This window comes from Podarcis filfolensis (genome assembly GCF_964270895.1).
Source record: "Podarcis filfolensis genome assembly, chromosome: 7".
Taxonomy (NCBI): Eukaryota; Metazoa; Chordata; class Lepidosauria; order Squamata; family Lacertidae; genus Podarcis; species Podarcis filfolensis.
In genome coordinates, this window is record NC_139603.1 from 77,931,936 (window position 1) to 77,937,709 (window position 5,774).

General features: G+C 45.2%; 1 long non-coding RNA gene across 1 annotated transcript; it reads right to left on the bottom strand.

The window, feature by feature from the left end:
• Positions 1-3,198: 3,198 nt before the first annotated feature.
• Positions 3,199-4,848, bottom strand: LOC310766326. Its single transcript, XR_014550068.1, has 2 exons — positions 3,302-4,848; positions 3,199-3,271 (listed from the first exon to the last, which is right to left on the bottom strand). It is a non-coding gene; the product is annotated as an uncharacterized lncRNA (long non-coding RNA).
• Positions 4,849-5,774: the final 926 nt, after the last annotated feature.

A 5,774-nucleotide genomic window follows, 5' to 3' on the forward strand; every position in this document is an offset into this window, starting at 1 on the left:
ATTGTCACAAAAACTCCAGCTTCCACTTTAATCAGATTTGTAATCCATAGGTCTTCAGGTCTCCACACAAAGAGATCTCTCCATTCTTCCGTCACCAATTTAAACCAGAATTTCATCCTCCAATACTTATTTTCCTTTGTAGTCATCCTGTCAGGCCTTTGGTTTGATTTCTTGTTTCCCTTTATGAGCATGATATCAGGCCTCTGGCTCTCCTTTGTCGTTTGCAAAATTACAGCTCCTCCTTCCTTCTCCTCAGAAACAACATATATCTCTTTCTCCACACTTTCAGAATTCTCAATGTTCTCTTTTTGTCCAGCTGCATGGGCTTCCTGAGTCAGGTCCTTATCAAATTCCGTAATGTTATTTACTTTTAAGCTCAAGGTTGTTACATTTGTAGACAAAACCTCAATTTGGCCTTGTAACTTTCCCAGGAGAACAAATACTCTGTCCAGCCCAGCCTGAATTTTCCCTCTTTCAGCCATTCTTGTAGTGTCCCAAATCCCCCTCTAGAGGGATTTGGTAACTTAGTATTCTTTCCAGTTAAAATCCAAAAGTCAGGTTAATTTGTATCAGTTCTTACTTATTTTCAACAAAATATAACCAGGTTGCAGCAACTGTATCCAGCAGAGACAGCAGAAACAAAGTTCTCTTTTTCCTTTTTGACAGCTGTCAAACTTCTCTATATCTCCTCAGCAGGCTCTCTCGCGAATCGGGTCCGGGGGGGGGGTGGCACTTCAACTCTCAAAATTAACTCTTATCCTCCAGCACAATTACTTATACTTGTATCGCCAAATCGTGAAATTAATATCTTTTATCGAAAAGACAATTCTCTCGACCTTAGTTAACTAGTCCTTGCTTTAGATCTTTTACAAGGCGGGGAGGCGGACTTCCTGTTTGCACCTTCCCCGATCGTGCCAAATTCCAAAGAAAATTTCCTTAAAAAGTCCAATTTCCGTACTACTCACGGGTTGTTACTTTTAGGGTCCGATTGTTCACAGGAAAAAGTCAGCACCCTCCGACCATGGCTCGCGGCTTCACTCCCCAGGAGAAGCAGTCGACTCTCAGCACCGCGCCACTCACCCCGTCCCCCGTTCCAAAGCCTTTAAAAAGGCTTCTTCACAGGTCGGGGGGGCGCAAATGGTGCCCGCCGAGTCACCAAGTTCACAGGCTTCTGCGCCTGTGATTTCTAAGGGTCCCCGCGTCGCCGCAGCGGCAAGACCCCACTCCTGAAGAGCCGATTCCCTCCGGAGCTCGGAGGGAATCCGCCATTAGCCGTTCGCGCTAACCCGGAAGTCCCAATGTCTCAACAAATGAAACTGATTTGTAAAAATGTTACATGGGAAAAAATATATGAGAGAGAGACATTGCACACACTTTTGTAAATCAAGAAAATCTTTAATAAAAAAAAAGATTGAAAGAAAAGAAAAGGTGGGAGCTGTCTTCTTGTTGTTGTTGTTTAGTCATTTAGTTGTGTCTGACTCTTCGTGACCCCTGGACCAGAGCACGCCAGGCACTCCTGTCTTCCACTGCCTCCCACAGTTTGGTCAAACTCATGTTGGTAGCTTCGAGAACACTGTCCAACCATCTCATCCTCTGTCGTCCCCTTCTCCTTGTGCCCTCCATCTTTCCCAACATCAGGGTCTTTTCCAGCGAGTCTTCTCTTCTCATGAGGTGGCCAAAGTATTGGAGCCTCAGCTTCAGGATCTGTCCTTCCAGTGAGCACTCAGGGCTGATTTCCTTCAGAATAGAGAGGTTTGATCTTCTTGCAGTCCATGGGACCCTCAAGAGTCTCCTCCAGCACCATAATTCAAAAGCATCAATTCTTCGGCGATCAGCCTTCTTTATGGTACAGCTCTCACTTCCATACATCACTACTGGGAAAACCATAGCTTTAACTATACAGACCTTTGTTGGCAAGGTGATGTCTCTGCTGTCTAGTTCCTCACAAAGCAACCGAGGAGACACGCCTGCAAAATTTGCCTTATCTCCAGGGCCAGCCCAAGACATTTTGGTACCTGAGGCAAATTACAAAATGGTGCCCCCTCCCTGCTGGGTAAGAAATCATGAGTGAAGATCTACATCAAGAACAAAGGAGGAAGTAAATATCTACACAGGGACCTGCTGCCCCTGTAGATTCTGACATCCGAGGTGGTCACCTCACCTTGTCTCATGAGTGGGCCGGCCCTGCTAATCTCTGAATGCTACAAGGGCTAGAGACATATTTTTTTAAAAAATGAAAGCAGAGAATCTAGGGATTATGTCTCATCAAGAGGGAAGTAGACACCCAAGGTGGCAGGGAATAACAAAATAGGTGGGGGCTGGTCTGTTAGGGCAAACAGGGCACCCCCTGACTAACCTTTGTTTGTCTATAACCAGTCCTCACCTGCCTGCCTTCTTGAAACCAGTAGAAGTGAGTTCTGGCTGTCAGCTTCCCCTCTTAATCTGTTTTACCCTTGTAGAACACAGCAGGGAGAAAGATGGCGGTCACACTTAGAATCAGTTGGCCACATCTGTCATTGGCTCTGGCTCCATCTTTGGTTGCTCTCAGAAAAAGGCAACCAAAATGATCAAGGGGTGGAGCAACTCCCCTGTAAGGGAAAGTTGCAGCATTTGGGACTTTTTAGTTCAGGGAAAACGAGGAACAGGTGATATTATAGAGACATTATAATTCATAAAATTATGCACAGCACAGAAAAAGTGGACAGAGAAAAGTATTTCTCCCTCAAAATGCTAGAACTTGTGGACATCCAATGAAGCTATCAGAACAGATGAAATAACTTCTTCATGCAGCACAATAATAATAATAATAATAATAATAATAATAATAATAATAATAATAATAATAATTTATTTCTACCCCGCCCATTTGGCTAGGTTTCCCCAGCCACTCTGGACAGCTTCCAACAAAAGATTAAAAATACACTAACACCTCAGTCATTAAAAACTTCCCTAAACAGGGCTGCCTTCAGGTGTCTTCTAAATGTTATATAGTTGTAGCTGTCAGGAGCTCATCCTACACTCGAGTAGGTCCCTGGCATAGACACATGCCCGACTGGCATGTTCCCTCCCTCCTGGTCAATCCTTCAGAAGCTTCAAAAGCTTTCTTCAGCCCGAACATCACAGCGACTGATGCCAACAGACATCAGCACACTTAAGGATCCGCAGAGTCTTCGCAGTTGCATAACAGAACTCAGCAACTCAGCATTTTGGCTAATCTACTTTATTTACATATAAACACACACGGAGCACTGCAACATGGCTCCCTCTCTCTCTAGCATCAGACAGCAAAGAGAGAAAGAACCAAGGACAATAGTCCCACTTCACGGAACACAGTAACACAAACATCCTGTCTCCGTCACTTCCCACTCTGTGGAGTCAAAACATACACCGTCATGTGGTAGAGAAAAATCCCATGACTGCAATCATGGAGCAGGAATTCTAACAGTGGAGCTACCTCCATTGTCAGGGCTAGCAATCATCTGAATGTCAGCTGCTGGAAAGGGTAGGAGGACAGAGTGCTGTTCATCTCATGCCCGGCTTTTGGGTTTCCCACAGGCATCTGATTGGCCACTGTGAGAAGAGGATGCTGGACTAGATGGGTCTAGCAGGCTCTCCTTATGTTCTTACATTCCTCCTGCTTTCCGCCCTACCATTCCCGATAGGCAGGAGAGAAAGCGCCACTGTGCAAATGCAAGTCCTTGCCTAGGGTTCCTGTTGACAGAACTCATTAGGTGAATTTGTTTCTGGCTTGTATGAAGCCAGAGTTCCAGTTACATCCAAACTGGGAATTCCGGCTTATTGTTGGTTAACAAGCAAGGATGATAAGCGGGGAAATGCTTAATGTCATTTATCAAGCAAGGATAATCTTGACTTGTTTCCTGAAATTAAGCCAGAGTTCCCCAGTTTGTATGTATTGGTAACCCTTGCTTAATACAAGCCAGACGCATAGCACTGAAGTGGTGCTTGAGGAGAAGAGGGCTTGGCCTTGATGAATTGTTCCCAGCTTGATAAATCATGCTATATGAAGTCAGAAACGATATTTTAAATTGAGCCATTGTTTGATCATTTCTATAACCCTACATTTGAAGCCTCAGTGCCATTTCAGATAAAACCAGTTCAACTGAGAATCCAGTGATTCTCAGGGAATCCCTAAACCTCCACTACACAAGAAGCTGCCTAATACTAAGACAGCATCTCTGGGAATACTAGGGATTGATCCTGGGACCTTTCAAACACAAAGCATGTGGTCCACCACTGAGCTACAGCCCTATCAGCAGCCTGAAAGACTGCCAGGGCCTTCACTCTTCAGAATCTTACAAATGCATACAAATAAAGCAGCATTTCCCTTGCACTGTAGTGACTACATTACACAGCAGCAGCTAATCTCCGAAACAAGTGTTTGGTGTATTTCAACACATATGCACCAGAGGGCACCACTATCCAGCCATAAAGAGAGCTGAAGTGATCAGGGAATGTGGCCGGCACAAATTTGTCAATGAAAAGGTTGAGGATGACGTAATGTTGCAAGGCAGACGCAACTCCAGCCTCAGAGTGGCCAGGATTACTGGATCTATGCCAGGTTATTCCCATTTATATGAATGGGACACAGCAGGCTACAGATTTTGGCTTTATCTGTGTATTCGAGCCTTTTAAAGCCTTGAAACACCCGACAGTCTTCCAAGACCCACAGCATTCTGCCGGGGCTTCAGCCAATATGTTCACAAGCCTCTCCCTTCATAGGAGTTTTTCTAGGTTGGATTCCACTGTTGTAATGAGGAGTTGGTTGGTCATTTTGCCAGCTGCATCCACAAATAATTTAAAACAGGCTGTTTGGGGGCAATCCTACGACAAGATCCGTCAGGACAAGCAGCTTAGGATGCAGCAGATCAGATCTCCAGCTCGACTGAACATTTGCCAGTGTAACTTGCTCATCCTGGCTCAGCCGAGGCTGGTGTAAATTCCAAAATTATTACTATTTTAAAGGCTTCTTTTCCCTCTGCCAGACTTAGGCAGAGCGGCAGACCCACTGCTGAACAGGGTTTGAATCCACTGTCACTTTACACCACTTTGCTTTATGTCAACATTCTGTGCGTAGGATTGCTCCCTTTGGATTTCAAGTCAAGTAAGAACTAAGAAAGACAGCCAGCACCTATCTGCTATTGGATGGTACTGCTTGAGACTGCAGCTGTGGGATCCCATGATCCCATGCATGAATGCATGTGGCGCAACGGGTCTGTACATCTGGCTGTTAACCAGAAGGTTGGTGGTTTGACTCTACCCAGGGATGGCTGTGGGCGGGATTCCTGCACTGCAGGGGGATGAAATAGATGACCCTCAGGGTCCCTTCCAAATCTACAATTCTATTATTCTATGTATTCATTTATTGTGTTGATATCCTGCTTTTCTGTCAAGCCACCCAAGGTGGTTGACCATTTTAAAACACTAAAATAAAATAAAAAATGGATTAAAAAATGGGTGTGCCTGCAGATTCTCCCCTCTCAACAGAACATACAAAAGTAGCTCTTTATGTTCAAACATTATTTCTGAAGAGGGTTTCATGGGTATTGTTGGTGCTGACCTTTAAAGCCCTAAATGGCCTCGGCCTGGTATACCTGAAGGAGCATCTTCACCCCCGTCGTTCAGCCTGGACACTGAGGTCCAGCTCCGAGGGCCTTCTGGCGGTTCCCTCCCTGCGAGAAGTGAAGTTGCAGGGAACCAGGCAGAGGGCCTTCTTGGTAGTGGTGCCCTCCCTTCAGATGTCAAGAAAATAAACA